Source organism: Balaenoptera borealis, assembly GCF_965194805.1.
Source record: "Balaenoptera borealis genome assembly, chromosome: 15".
Lineage (NCBI taxonomy): Eukaryota > Metazoa > Chordata > Mammalia > Artiodactyla > Balaenopteridae > Balaenoptera > Balaenoptera borealis.
Genome location: NC_138871.1, coordinates 47,112,710 through 47,129,533, shown reverse-complemented (window position 1 = coordinate 47,129,533; position 16,824 = coordinate 47,112,710). Strand labels below are relative to the sequence as shown.

Here is a 16,824-nt window from a genome sequence, read left to right as displayed (position 1 = left end):
CATAACCTGTGTCTATTTACACCAATATTTCATTCACACACTAATTGTATTTCCCATTCATTTCTCCAAGTTTCTTTCTATGGGACTGTGAATGTTAGCCACAGAGGTATATAGCTCGATATATCAGGAAACCTGTCACAAATGGCCAGAGGGAGAATTTAAGCTTAACACGTATCTTAAATAATGATCCAGATATAGACCCTTTAAGGAACTGTGAGTTTGTGAGGAGAATTGTGAGATTCATTACCTATGTGCTAGTTATCATCTTATCAATGCTTCAAATTTAGGATAGAACTACATCACATTTAGTTTTATCACATTTTTATGTAGTCAAGAAATAAAAAGCATGATCCACCTGTCAACACTCATGAAATATTCCAGGAATTTTTTGGAGGCATCTAAAAATATCTTCAAGCCATAAACAAAAATATTCCTTACTTGAATGGTGGTTAAACACAAAATCAGTACTCCTGAGGGAAAAGAATAAAAGGTCAAATCTCTGCCCAGGTGCTCTGAAATCCGAAAGCCAAGAAGAAAGATGAAGTGGATGAATTTTCTTGAATATTTGAGATGATGCTACCTACTTGATAAAAATTGAGAACCACTTTGGCAGGATGCAAAGATGTATCAACCTCCCCCCCAAATTTTTTTAAATTGAAAACAGACACTGTATGTTTGTATAAATGTATAAAATCCCTGCTGATATATCAAGTCACGTGGAAAATCCAAGCGGGTCTTTTCCCCTTCACCATGTCCTCTGCCAGAGAGCAGGGTCTTATTTTCAAATGGGCACCAGGAAATACACAGTTGACAAAAGCTCTACAGTGGCCCATAATATCTGTTTTGCATGTTTACTGCACTCACACAAAGAAAGCTTGGTGTTTACCATTCTAAACATCCAAAATTGTATGTCCACACAATCTTTGCCCTGGGCTAGACATGGTTCTCAGAATTTTGGAGATTACAGGGAAATATCTGGAAAGAAATGAGGAACAGAAATGTATTGTTTTCCCTAGACTAGCAGTTAATGTCTCAGGACAATTTTACATCATTAACAATTATTAACAACCAAAGAGAGCTTTGGTTTTGTAGGTGATATATAGTGATGTTTACTATACTAGACATTTTAAATATATTTATTTAATAATTTATTTGGAAATAGTCGTAATAACCCATGACAGGTTAAAACACATATTTTTATTAAAAGTAGCTTTATATTTGAAACATAAAAGTAGTGAGAAGAAAGGCATTGTCTTACATTTTTGAAATATCTTTTAATAAAAGGTTAATAGAAGACTACTGGATTCTCAATCTATTGCACTATGTTCTTTTGGTTAAAAGCTATGAAGCAAACCTTATACAGATATTTACTTGGAAAGGGGAGGAGTATTTTAATAGCATTTTCAAATAATTTTGGGTATTACATTTTTATACTATATCCAAACTCAACAAACGGTAGTTTCTTCAAGTTTAGCTGCAATGTGAAATTTGGAGCCATCTCAATGAAATTTTCATACTCTGTTATGGTAAAATCATTGATCTAGCTTGTGCTTTGAATGGGTCTTTTACCTATACATGGTTATGAATAACATGCTTTGGTCATTTGGAAAATATTGGTTCATGAGTTATGCATATCTCCCAAATGTCGGTACATTTTATCAGATAATAACAAAAAATCAAATTCATCAATATATTAGTGAGCTCATCAAAAAAAATCTTTAATTATTGGGAAACTATCAAGCTCACAATGACAAATACAACTTTTCTAAAATTCTAATTTTCACTTGAAGTCTCAAATTTCATCACTGGCAGTAAGTGCTGGGTGTTGTGTATTGAAGAAACAGCCTCACTTCATTCATTTTCATGGATTGCCATCCACTAAATGCACAAGTCTGAATAACCATAGTTTGTCTGTCCATAATTCTTTCAAGTAAAAATGATGTTTCATAAATAAGTGGCTACTTCAGCTGACACGTCAATCACTCAAATGCTTTTTCTAAAGACAACTAGCATAGTTCATTGTGCTCTACGCAAACATTCCATTTTTAATACAAAATATTGAAAAGACATGTACTCAGGGATCAAATTTTAATAAAATTAATAATTTTTACTGCTTCGTTGACAGTCACTTTTTCTTATAATTGTACATGTATGGTGGTGGAGGATACAGTTTAAAGCCACTGCCTTGATTTGCAATTAAGGTGTCAGTAGTTTTACCATTCCTTTTGCACCATCAATGCAAATATCAGTTCAGTGAAAATGACAGATAACATCTTTTGAGAAGGTCTCAGAGACTCCAAGGGGTTTGTGGACTACAATTTAAGAACAGCTGTTCTAGTCCTTCTGTCCTTCAAATGATTCCTATAACCTCAAATCTCCCTAGTTTTCCCCAACACCTCTCCTGTCTATTTACAAAACCCATCAAGGTTGAAAGTGATAGCAGCCGATCCTAGCTTTCTCAGCTGCCTGAAATCCAGCAGAGCTGACTTCACCCCACCCTAACTGCTGGCAAGTAGATCATGAGACTGATCAGTAAACTAGTGGCTATTTTGATCTGTAACACATACTTCTGCAGAAACTACAAAACTAAACCATACCAAGAAAATGATTAAAGTTTCCACTTCTGGGTATATAACCAAAAATTTGAAAGCAGAATCTCAGAGAGTTATGTTCATACTCATGTTTATAGCAGCACTGTTCATAATAGCCAAGAGGTGAAAGCAACCCAAATGTCTATCCACAGAAGAATGGGTAAACAAAATGTGGTATATACACACAATGGAATATTATTCAGCCTTTAAAAGGAAGGAAATCCCATCACATGCTACAACATGGTTGAGGACATTATGCTAAGTGAAATAAGCCAGTCACGAAAAGGTAAATACTGTAAATTCCACTTACATGAGGCATCTAAAGTAGTCAAATTCACAAAAACAGAAAGTATCAATAGAATGGTGGTTATCAGGGGCTGGGGGTCAGGGGAAGGGGAATTGTTTGGTCGGCATAAAGTTTCAGATTTGCATGATGAAAAAGTTCTGGAGATGTGTTTCACAACAATGCATGTACTTAACACTGCTAAACTGTACACATAAAAATGGCTGAGATGGTAAATTTTATGTTTTTTACCACAATAAAAAAAGTCAATTATATTTCTATATACCAGCCGTACACTAAATAATGTCCAATGTGTGTTTCCATTTATATAAAGTTCAAAAAGAGGCAAAACTGATCTAAAGTATTTAAGAAAGTATATTTAGTAAAAGAAAAGAAAAGAAAAGTACAGAAATAATTATCAATAAAGTCAGATTCAAGGTTATCTTTAGTGTGGAGAGAGGGCTTGTGATCAGAAAAGGACAGACAGTAGCTTCTGGCAGACAGGCAATGCTCTGTTTCCCAGCCTTTGTGGTAGAGACAGGGGTATTTGCATTATATCTATCTGTTAAGCGTAAATCTATATATTACACATTTTTCTGTCTGTGTGTTATTTTTTACCACAACAAAAACAAAAAATTTAGGTAACAAAGAAACCGAGACACTGAGACCTTTTAAGTTTTCTGTCTTCACATAACTTATAAGTGGTAAAGCTGGAGAACTCAGGTCTCTGGACCACAGGTCCCATTTTTGTAGCTACTTGTAGAAATAAACCTTGAGTTAGGAGAATTAAGGTCTGAAAGTAGTAGACTAGAGAAGCTCACAATGACATGTAAATAAAGATAATCCAAAATACAATTCATGGGAGCCAAACAACAGCTCGGTTCAACAAGCGCTGGCTGAACATATAAAATGTGCAAGAGGGGGACCTTCAAGACGATGGAGGAGTAAGATGTGGAGATCACCTTCCTCCCCAAAAATACATCAGAAATACATCTACAAGTGGAAGAACTCCTACAGAACACTTACTGAATGCTGGCAGAAGACCTCAGACTTCCCAAAAGGCAAGAAAATCCCCACATACCTCGGTAGGGAGAAAGAAAAAAGAGAGACAAAAGAATAGGGACAGGACCTGCACCTCTGGGAGGGACCTATGAAGGAGGAAAAGTTTCCACACACTAGGAAGCCCTCTCACTGGTGAGGATGTGATGGGTGGGGAGATCTAGAGCCACGGAGGAGAGCACAGCAACAGGGGTGCAGAGGGCAAAGCGGAGAGATTCCATCACAGAGGATCAGTGCCGACCAGCACTAACCAGACCTAGAGGCTTGTCTGCTTACCCACTGGCCGGGACAGGTTGGGGCTGGGAGCTGAGGCTCGGGCTTCAGAAGTCAGATCCCAGGGAGAGGACTGGGGTTGGCTGCATGAAAACAGCCTGAGGTGGCTAGTACACCACAGCTAGCCGGGAGTGAGTGCGGGAAAAAGTAGGGACCTGCCGAAGAGGCAAGACACCATTGTTTCGGGGTGCTCGAGGAGAGGGGATTCCTCCCCTGTCTACCCACAGAAGGCAGAGCACCGCCTAAATGAGCTCCAGAGATGGGTGCGAGCAGCGGCTGTCAGCTTGGACCCCAGAGACAGGCATGGAATGCTAACGCTGCTGCTGCAGCCACCACAAGTCACTATCAACACACACACACACACACACACACACACACACACACACACACACACACACACACGCACACACACCCCAGAAGCCTGTGCAGCCCGCCACTGCCAAGGTCCTGTGATCCAGGGACAAATTCCCCAAGAGAACACACAGTGCACCTCGGGCTGTTGCAAAGTCATGCCACCCTCTGCCAACACAGGTTCACCACACCTTCTAATTATAATGACTGTACCCTTCTCTCCCCCTGGCCTGAATGAACAAGAGCTCCTTAATCAGCTGCTACTTTAACCCCCTCCTATCTGGGTGGGTAACAGATGCCTGAGGGCGGCCTACACACAGAGGTGGGTCCAAAACCAAAGCTGACCCCAGGAGCTTTGAAAACAGAAGAGAAAGGGAAATTTCTCTGTGCAGCCTCAGGAGCAGTAGATTAAGTCCCCACAATCAACTTGATGTACCCTGCAACTGTGGAAATACCTGAATAGACAACGAACCATCCCAAAATTATTGAGGCGGTGGACTTTAGGAGCAACAGTAGACTTGGGGTTTACGGTGTGCGACTGATTTGTTTCTGGTATTTATGTTTATCTTGTTTTAATTTTTAGTGCTTGTTATCATTGGTGGATTTCTTTATTGGTTTGGTTGTTCTTTTTTTTTCTTTTTAACTATTATTATTTTTTATGTTAATAATTTTTTTTAATTTTTAATTTTGATTTTTTATTTTTTTACTTTTATTTTTATTTTTTTCTTTCTTTTTTTCTCCCTTTTCTTCTGAGCCATGTGGCTGACAGGGTCTTGGTGCTCTGGCCTGGAGTCAGACTTGAGCCTCTGAGGTGGGAGAGACAAGTTCAGGACACTGGAGCACCAGAGACCACCCACCCAATGTAATATCAATCAGTGAGAGCTCTCCCAGAGTTCTCGGTCTCAACAGTAAGACCCAGCTCTACCCAATGGCCAGCAAGTTCCAGTGCTGGATGCCCCATGCCAAACAACTAGTAAGAGAGGAACACAACCCCATCCATTAGCAGAGAGGCTGCCTAAATAATACTAAGTTCACAGACACCCCCAAACACACCACTGGATACAGCCCTGCCCACAAGAAAGAAATGATCCAGCCCCACCCACCTGAACACAGGCACCAGTCCCCTCCGCCAGAAAGCCTACACAAGCCAGGGAACCAACCTCACCACTGGAGGCAGAAACAAAACACATCAGGAACTATCAACCTGCAGCCTGAGAAAAGGAGACCGCAAACACAGTAAGTTAAACAAAAAGAGAAGACAGAAATACGCAGCAGATGAAGGAGCAAGATAAAAACCCACCAAACCAAACAAATGAAGAGGAAATAGGCAGGCTACATGAAAACAAATTCGAGTAATGATAGTAAAGATGATCCAAAATCTTGGAAATAGAATGGAGAAAATACAAGAAACGTTTAACAACGACCTAGAAGAACTAAAGAGCAAACGAACAATGACGAACAGCACAATAAGTGAAATTTAAAATTCTCTAGAAGGAATCAATAGCAGAGTAACTGAGACGGAAGAATGGATAAATGACCTGGAAGATAAAATAGTGGAAATCATTACCACAGAGGAGAAAAAAGTAAAAAGAATGACAAGAACTGAGGACAGTCTCAGAGACCTCTGGGACAACATTAAACACAACAACATTTGAACTATAGGGGTCCCAGAAGAAGAAGAGAAAAAGAAAGGCTCTGAGAAAATATTTGAAGACATTATAGTTGAAAACTTCCCTAACATGGGAAAGGAAATAGTCAGTCAAGTCCAGGAAGTGCAGAGAGTCCTATACAGGACAAATCCAAGGACAGACATGCCAACACACATAGTAATCAAACTATCAAAATTTAAATACAAGGAAAAAATATTGAAAGCAGCAAGGGAAAAACAACAAATAACATACAAGGGAATCGCCATAAGATTAACAGCTGATCTTTCAGCAGAAACTCTGCAAGCCAGAAGGGAGTGGCAGGAAATATATAAAGTGATGGAAAGGAAAAACGTACGCCAAGATTACTCTACCTGGCAAGGATCTCATTCAGATTCGACAGAGAAATTAAAAACTTTACAAACAAGCAAAAGCTAAGAGAATTCAGCACCACCAAACCAGCTTTACAACAAATGCTAAAGGAACTCCTCTAGGCAGGAAACACAAGAGAAGGAAAAGACCTACAATAACAAACCCAAAAAATTAAGAAAATGATAATAGGAACATACATATTGATAATTACCTTAAATGTAAATGGATTAAATGCTCCAACCAAAAGACACAGACTGGTTGAATGGATACAAAAACAAGACCCATATATATGCTGTCTACAAGAGACCCACTTCAGACCTAGGGACACATACAGACTGAAAATGAGGGCATGGAAAAAGATATTCCATGCAAATGGAAATCAAAAGAAAGCTGGAGTAGCAATCCTCATATCAGACAAAATAGACTTCAAAATAAAGACTATTACAAGAGACAAAGAAGGACACTACATAATGATCAAGGGATCAATCCAAGAAGAAGATATAACAATTGTAAATATTTATGCACCTAACATAGGAGCACCACAATACATAAGGCAAATGCTAACAGCCATAAAAGGGGAAATCAACAGTAACACAATAATAGTAGGGGACTTTAACACCTCACTTTCACCAATGGACAGATCATCCAAAATGAAAATAAATAAGGAAACACAAGCTTTAAATGATACTTTAGACAAGATGGACTTAATTGATATTTATAGGACATTCCATCCAAAAACAAAAGAATACACTTTCTTCTCAAGTGTTCAAGGAACATTCTCCAGGATAGATCATATCTTGGGTCACAAAGCAAGCCTTGGTAAATTTAAGAAAACTGAAATCGTATCAAGTATCTTTTCAGACCACAACACTGTGAGACTAGATATCAATTACAGGAAAAAATTATAAAAAATACAAACACATGGAGGCTAAACAATACGCTACTAAATAACGGAGAGATTACTGAAGAAATCAAAGAGGAAATCAAAAAATACCTAGAAACAAATGACAATGAAAACACGACGACCCCAAAGCAAAAGCAGTTCTAAGAGGGAATTTTAAGGCAATACAATCCTACCTCAAGAAACAACAAAAATCTCAAATAAACAACCTAACCTTACACCTAAAGCAATTAGAGAAAGAAGAACAAAAAAACTGCAAAGTTAGAAGAAGGAAAGAAATCATAAAGATCAGATCAGAAATAAATGAAATATAGCTGAGTCACTTTGTTATAAACCAGAAACTAACATACCATTGTAAAGCAATTATACTTCAATAAAGATGTTAAAAAAAATAACAAACAAAAAAAGAAAGACATGAAAAAGAAATGAAGGAAAGAATAGAAAAGATCAATAAAACTAAAAGCTGGTTCTTTGAGAAGATAAACAAAATTGATAAACGATTAGCCAGACTCATCATGAAGAAAAGGGAGAAGACTTAAATCAACAGAATTAGAAATGAAAAAGGAGAAGTAACAACCGACACTGCAGAAATACAAAGGATCATGGGAGATTACTACAAGCACCTCTATGCCAATAAAATGGAAAACTTGGAAAAGATGGACAAATTCTTAGAAAAGCACAATCTTCTGAGACTGAACCACGAAGAAATAGAAAATATAAACAAACCAATCACAAGCACTGAAATTGAAACTGTGATTAAAAATCTTCCAACAAACAAAAGCCCAGGACCAGATGGTTTCACAGGCAAATTCTATCATACATTTAGAGAACAGCTAACACCTATCCTTCTCAAAATCTTCCAAAATACAGCAGAAGGAGTAACATTCCCAAATTTATTCTACAAGGCCACCATCACCCTGATACCAAAACCAGACCAAGATGCCACAAAAAAAGAAAACTATAGGCCAATATCACTGATGAACATAGATGCAAAAATCCTCAACAAAATACTAGCAAACAGAATCCAACAACACATTAAAAGGATTATACACCATGATCAAGTGGGGTTTATCCCAGGAATGCAAGGATTCTTCAATATATGCAAATCAATCAATGTGATACACCATATTAACAAATTGATGAAGAAAAACCATATGATCATCTCAATAGAGGCAGAAAAAGATTTGACAAAATTCAACACCCATTTATGAAGAAAACCCTCCAGAAACTAGGCATACAGGGAACTTACCTAAACATAATAAAGGCCATATATGACAAACCCACAGCCAACATCGTTCTCAATGGCGAAAAACTGAAACCATTTCCACTAAGATCAGAAACAAAATAAGGTTGCCCACTCTCACCACTATTTTTCAACATAGTTTTGGAAGTTTTAGCCACAGCAATCAGAGAAGAAAAAGAAATAAAAGGAATCAAAATCAGAAAAGAAGAAGTAAAACTGTCACTGGTTGCAGATGACATGATACTATACATAGAGAATCCTAAAGATGCCAGCAGAAAACTACTAGAGCTAATCAATGAATTTGGTAAAGGAGCAGGATACAAAACTAATGCACAGAAATCTCTTTCATTCCTATACACTAGTGATGAAAAATCTGAAAGAGAAATTTAGGAAACACTCCCATTTACCACTGCAACAAAAAGAATAAAACACCTAGGGATAAACCTACCTAAGGAGACAAAAGACCTGTATGCAGAAAACTATAAGACCGTGGTGAAAGAAATTGAAGATGATACAAACAGATGGAGAGATATACCATGTTCTTGGATTGGAAGAATCAACATTGTGAAAATGACTATACTACCCAAAGCATTCTACAGATTCAGTGCAATCCCTATCAACTACCAATGGCATTTTTCACAGAACTTGAACAAAAAATTTCACAATTTATATAGAAACACAAAAGAGCCCGAATAGCCAAAGCAATCTTGAGAAAGAAAAACGGAGCTGGAGGAATCAGGTTCCCTGACCTCAGACTATACTACAAAGCTACAACAATCAAGACAGTATGGTACTGGCATGAAAACAGAAACATAGATCAATGGAACAGGATAGAAAGCCCAGAGATAAACCCATGCACATTTGGTCACCTTATCTTTGATAAAGGAGGCAAGAATATGCAACGAAGAAAAGACAGCCTCTTCAATAAGTGGTGCTGGGAAAACTGGACAGCTACATGTATAAGAATGAAATTAGAACACTCCCTAACACCACACACAAAAATAAACTCAAAATGGATTAAAGACCTAAATGTAAGGCCAGACACTATCAAACTCTTAGAGGAAAACATAGGCAGAACACTCTGTGACATAAATCACAGCAAGATCCTTTTTTACCAACCTCCTAGAGAAATGGAAATAAAAACAAAAATAAACAAATGGGACCTAATGAAACTTAAAAGCTTTTGCACAGCAAAGGAAACCATAAACAAGACAAAAAGACAACCCTCAGAATGGGAGAAAATGTTTGCCAACGAATCAATGGACAAAGGATTAATCTCCAAAATATACAAGCAGCTCATGCAGCTCAATATAAAAAAAGCAAATAACCCAATCCAAAAATGGGCAGAAGACCTAAATCAACATTTCTCCAAAGAAGACATACAGATGGCCAAGAAGCACATGAAAAGCTGCTCAATGTCACTAATTATTAGAGAAATGCAAATCAAAACTACAATGAGGTATCACCTCACACCAGTTAGAATGGGCATCATCAGAAAATCTACAAACAACAAATGCTGGAGAGGGTGTGGAGGAAAGGGAACCCTCTTGCACTGTTGGTGGGAATGTAAATTGATACAGCCACTATTGAGAACAGTATGGAGGTTCCTTAAAAAAACAGAAATAGAACTACCATATGACCCAGCAATCCCACTACTAGGCATATACCCCGAGAAAACCATAATTCAAAAAGAGTCATATACCACAATGTTCATTGCAGCACTATTTACAACAGCTAGGACATGGAAGCAACCTAAGTGTCCATCGACAGATGAATGGATAAAGAAGATGTGGCACATATATACAATGGAATATTACTCAGCCATAAAAAGAAATGAAATTGAGTTATTTGTAGTGAGGTGGATGGACCTAGAGTCTGTCATACAGAGTGAAGTAAGTCAGAAAGAGAAAAACAAATACCGAATGCTAACACATATATATGGAATCTAAAAAATATGGTTCTGATGAACCTAGGGGCAGGACAGGAATAAAGATGCAGATGTAGAGAGTGGACTTAAGGACATGGGGAGGGGGAAGGGTAAGCTGGGATGAAGTGAGGGGGTAGCATTGACATATACACACTACCAAATGTAAAATACATAGCTAGTGGGAAGTAGCTGCATAGCACAGGGAGATCAGCTCAGTGCTTTGTGACCACCTAGAGGGGTGGATAGGGAGGGTGGGAGGGAGACGCAAGAGGAAGGGGATATGGGGATATATGTATACGTATAGTTGATTCAGTTTGTTATACAGCAGAAACTAACACAACATTGTAAAGCAACTATACTCCAATAAAGTTGTTAAAAAAATAATAAAAATAAATTTTAAAAATGTGCCAGATCCTACAGTAGATACTGAAAATAGAGAAATAAATGACATGTTCCCAGCACTTGAGAGTTTTGTAATAAAGTGACGAGACATATCAATATATCATTATAACACAGTGTGGTACCTCTCAGCCTGGGAGGTCTTGCTGTATGAGGGGGTGGGACATGGGGACAGGACTGTGGGAGCTTCAAAGACTCCTATTCCGTGATTCACAGTTAGAAATAATGAGTTGGAAATAGGGAAGGGTGGAAAGAGTCTTTCAGGAAAAGAAGATAACGTCAGCAGAACTGGAATAAAGAAAACGCTCAGTATTATATATATTGCAGAATCATGATGTGTGAGGCAGGAAGTAGTGAAGATGAAGCTGGAAATAAGAGGAGGCCACATCGGGTAGGGCCTCATGGGACAAGCTAAGGTTCTTTGGACATTTGAGAAGATCTGTTTCTCCCTGCCACATAACAGGTTACCAGCTAAGAGGGAATAGATAGCAGTGTGCCTACGACTAGCTCTGAGCCTTGGGTATGTCATTTCCTCTGTCAGGGCCTCAGATTCTTTATTTGTTAAAGGTGGAGCTTGAACTAGACAGCCTCCAAGATCAATCACTCCTAGATCTGTTTCTAAAGTTTTATGAATCTGTGTCAAAGCTAGCAATCAGTGTCATTAAACACTTCTGTTAAAAAAAAACAAAAACAAAAAACAAAAACAAAAAACCAATAAAGAGATCTATCCTATATAACTCATAGGAAAACTGAAAACTCAAACATGGAACCAAAAATGAAGAGGTATATAAACTGTCTTATCAGTTACAAAGATTACCAAATGCAAACCAAAACTACCTAATGTATAAAATGCCTCAGAAATAATGACAATATTTCTTGAGATTTTACCCTATGCCAGACCTTTACCTGTATTGTTTCATTTAATCCTTAATCCCCTCTGAAATTGGCCTTCTTGTCTTCATTTTAAATAAGAGAAATCAGAGTTTTGGGATATTAAAAAGGTTACCCAAACTCCTCGTCAAGGAGGTGGCAGACCTGATATTGTGCAGGCCTGTCTGCTCTAAGGCTAGTTCTCTCCTTGGGTTTTCCAATATATTAGGATTCCCATAAAAGTAAATGGAAAGGGGCTTCCCTGGTGGTGCAGTGGTTGAGAGTCTGCCTGCCGGTGCAGGGGACGCGGGTTCGAGCCCTGGTCTGGGAAGATCCCACATGCCGCGGAGCGGCTACGCCCGTGAGCCACAATTGCTGAGCCTGCGCGTCTGGAGCCTGTGCTCCGCAACGAGAGAGGCAACGATGGTGAGAGGCCGGCGCACTGCGATGAAGAGTGGCCCCCACTTGCCATAACTGGAGAAAGCCCTCGCACAGAAGCGAGGACCCAGCGCAGCCAAAGATAAATAAATAAATAAATAAATGGATTATCACTTTAAAAAAAAAAAAGTAAATGGAAAGAACATGCTATTTCTTGAGAATTCATATACTCAATTTACATAAGATTCAATATCACCATTCTCAATTCTATGTAATATTTATGCTTCATTTTGCATGCTTAGAAAATGTGAAAACATGACAATGATAGCTTTTAGCAACTGAATTACTGTTTATCCAGAAATTATCTGTTCAGAATAAATGAAATTATATTTACAACTTCCCAGGCTCTACCGAAAATGCTTTTAAGCAGTCACTCTAAGTTTATTCATGTGTTGATATAAGCACTGAAACACTAACCAAAAAAAAGAGATTATACTAAGATTAAATTAAGAGACCCCTTAAAATAACAATGCATAAGGCAGTCATTGACACTAACAAATCCCAGTTTCTCAGGGATTATCTCCAAGGAAGGAAAATAAAGATCCTCAGGCCTTGGTTGTTGCTATTGAACAGAAAAGCAGATAATCAAATGAAATAGGCATTTCCAGTGATTATTCACAGGAGACACGACTGCTTGGTTCAGCCATCTAGCTATCCCCTGCCTTTAGATAAAAATGGTTTTCCCCCTAAATCTAACATAAGCATTTAATTCTACGCTGGGCCTTTTAGTTTCCTAATCAGCTAATGTTATATGACGAGCATGTCAGCAGGAAGAACAGTGAACACCACAGCAAGAGCAGTGAGACAGGTACTGCATGAAGCAGTTCAAACCCTCACCTAACAGTGGTTCTCAAACTTGACTGTATATCAGAATCCCCTGCAGGCCTTGTGAAAGCACAGCTTACTGAACCTCACTCCCCAAGCTTCTGATTCAGTAGTCAGGAGAGGGACCCAAGAACTTGCATTTCTATTACCTTCTCTGGCGATGCACTCTGAGAACCACAACTATGCCTGGTTTTGGAAGTGAAGCTCCATGTGCAATTTGTAACCAAAAAGGAGATTCATTGTTGATAGAGGACTCTTTCAGGTGTGTGGCGGACAGTTAATAAATAGACCTCTTTGGTTATTTGCTAAATGTAAAACTAATCAAACCTTAATGGTTGGTAAAATTAACTGATAGTGTTAAGCTTAGCTAAAATTCTGAGTTTGCAGTTTTGTCATAAATAAGTAATAAAAAACATCACAGCATTTATTGAGAAGTTATTACATGAAGGAACTGTGGTACTTACCTTTATATACAGTATTTGATTTAATCTTCATTAAAAATCTAATATACAAATGCCATTATTATTGTTATTCTCAGTTTATAATAATAAATGTGCTTAGAGAGATGAAATCACTGCCCAAGTTCACATTGTTAGTAACTGAGGCAAGAAAGCTTCATCCCAGGAAGTCTGACTCTGGAGTTGGAGCTTTATTTTGCCTCATATTCTATGGTCTCCTGAGTAAATGGCACAATGACTATCAGCAGTAAAAATTATAATCTGAAACTCTAAACTCAAATGTGAAACTATAAACTCTAAAACCAAAGCATGAAATAATTTACGAGCTGAACGTAGGCACAGAATTGTACAGGATACCAGAGACACTATACCACAAGAATGTGTCATGGTTAGGCCACTATAAATTTAAAAAGGGAGAACTTGGTGTATAAAAAATTGATGGAGCTGAATTAGCCATCCTTAGGTTAGTTTTCTTTGCAAGATTATTTTCCATTTTCATTGAAATTTAAAATTCTATGTTAAATGAAATTCAACTATGAGAGCAAAATGGTACCTGGGCAGTGAGAGTAAGGAAATGTTTAAAGGGCATAGGAAGCTGAGTCATGTTCAGGATACATTAAAGCCTACAGTATTTCAAGGGAAAAGCTAGGGTCCCAGAAGGTCTATATAGTGCACAGATATGACATCAGGGCTAGACATAACCAGGAGTCCAGGCAACAGTTAGGTATCGTCAGGGAGATGCATCCACATATATTAGCCTGTGTTGTAACTAGAGAAAAACAAGGAAGCAGGACTAAAAACAAAAAACCAAAAACCAGAAATCTTGTCTTAGGAACTAGAACACATAGAGATAAACTATGTCTCAGGAGAAAGTGATGGCAGTGTCACTGATCATAACTGGAGGGACTGAGTTCCAGGGAAAGTGAAAATAGAGCAAGATTCATGGATATCTACCTGGGAATTTATTAGCCAGCAGCACAGATCCTAACTTGGGTTGGGGAAAACAACAAAATTTTAGAGTTGCACCTTGCCCGAGTAGAAAGACAAAACAAGCCAAGAAATGCAGGTGGCCACTAAAAGCGGGAAAAGTGAAGGAAACAGATTCTCCTCAAGAACCTTCAGGAAAAAAATGCAGCCTTACTGATGCCTCAGCTTTTAACCCAGTGAAATTTATTTCAAACTTCAGACCTCTAGAACTAAAAGAAAATAAATTTGTGTTGTTTATTCCAAAATATTTGTGGTGATTTATTACAACAGCAGGTGGGAACTAAAATAATCAGGAATAAAGAAAGAACTTGGTAAGCAGAAATATGGGTAAATACAATAGACTTTCCTTCTCTTCTAAAGTTCTAAATTATGTTTGATGGTTGAAACAAAAATTGTAACTGTCTAATGTGGTTCTAAATGTATATAAAATAATAATCTAAGGTAATTTTATTATAAAGTGTTATATGATAATAAGTTCATCTATACTATAATTGTTTTTATGTATTATAAACAAGGGAGGATAAAAATGTAAAGGGAAGTGAGGTTTCTATACTGCCCATAAACTGGCAAAATGATGACACCAGTAGATTCTGATAAGTTTTGTGTGTATAATGTTATATCTAGAGCAACCACTAAAAGAGCTATATAAAGAGATACACTCAAAAACACTATAGATGTTTATATATTTTGGTTATTAACCCCTTATCGGTCATATCATTTACAAATATTGTCTCCCATTCTGTAGGTTGCCTTTTGTTTTGTCAATGGTTTCCTTTGCTGTGCAAAAGCTTTTCAGTTTAATTAGGTCTTATTTGTTTATTTTGGCTTTTATTTCCTTTGCTTTAGGAGATGGATCTGAAAAAAATATTGCTATGATTTATGTCAAAGAGTGTTCTGCCTATGTTTTCTTCTAGGAGTTTTATGGTTTCTGGTCTTACGTTTATGTCTTTAATCTTTTGAGTTTATTTTTGTATACCATGTTAGAGAATGTTCTAATATCATTATTATGATGATACATATACAATGGAAAACTACTCAGCCAAAAAAAGAATGAAATTTTGCCATTTGCAACAACATGGATGGATTTGGAGGGTATTATGCTAAGTGAAATAAGTCAGATAGAGAAAGACAATACTGTATGATATCACTTATATGTGTAATGTAAAAAATACAACAAACTAGTAAATATAACAACAAAAAAAGAAACAGACTCAGATATAGAGAAGAAATTACTGGTTACCAGTGGAGAAAGGGAAGGGGGGAGGGGCGATAAAGGGGTAGGAGATTAAGAGGTACAAACTATTATGTATAAAATAAGCTACAAGGATATATTGTACAACATATGGAATATAGCCAATATCTATAATAAGTATAAATGGAGTATAACCTTTCTTATATAAGTATACTTATAGTGAATACTTATACTTATTGTACACCTGTAACTTATATAATATAGTATATCAGCTATACTTCAATTCAAAAAAAAACACTATAGGGACTTCCCTGGTGATCCAGTAGTTAACACTCTGCGCTCCCAGTGCAGGGGGCATGGGTTTGATCCCTGGTCAGGGAACTAGATCCTGCCTGCCTCAACTAAAACATCCCATGTGCCACAACAAAGAGGTCCTGCATGCCGCAACTAAGACCCAGCACAGCCAAATAAATAAATATTTAATATACCAAGGACATCTTTTTAAAAAAAACACTAGATGAATAGATGAATCAAAATGGAATTCTAAAAAATCTTCAAGTGACCACATAAAGGCATGAAAAATAAAAGAAAGAAACCAAAAAAAAGAGCATACATAAAACAAAAATTAAAATAGCAGACTTGAACCCTAACACCAATAATTATATTAAATGTAAATAACCTAAATATACCAATTAAAAGACATAAATTGACAGAGTGGATTTAAAAATATGACCCAACTATATGCTGTGAATCTCTGTAAATTGCTGGGAATTTCTCCAGAAATTCACTTTAAATATAATTATATAGGCAGTTTGAAAGTAAAAGAATGGAAAAAGATGTACCATGAAAACAGTAATCAAAAGGAAGCACAAGTGGCTATATAAATATCAAATAAAGTAGACTTCAAGGCAAAGAAAATTATCAAGGTAGAGAGAGAGATTTAATGATAAAGGTGTCAACCCTCCAAGAAAACATAGCAACCCTAAATGTGTATGCATCAAACAAGAGA

The 16,824-nt window shown here is 37.3% G+C and overlaps 1 pseudogene across 1 annotated transcript in view; it reads right to left on the bottom strand.

Moving 5' to 3' along the window:
* Positions 1–5,248: 5,248 nt before the first annotated feature.
* LOC309612397 (microspherule protein 1 pseudogene) overlaps positions 5,249–16,824 on the bottom strand; it is a 43,578-nt pseudogene continuing 32,002 nt past the window's right edge. Inside the window, exon 2 of the transcript XR_014249766.1 lies at positions 5,249–10,876. The product of XR_014249766.1 is annotated as a microspherule protein 1 pseudogene (transcript). The remainder of the gene's footprint in view (positions 10,877–16,824) is intronic.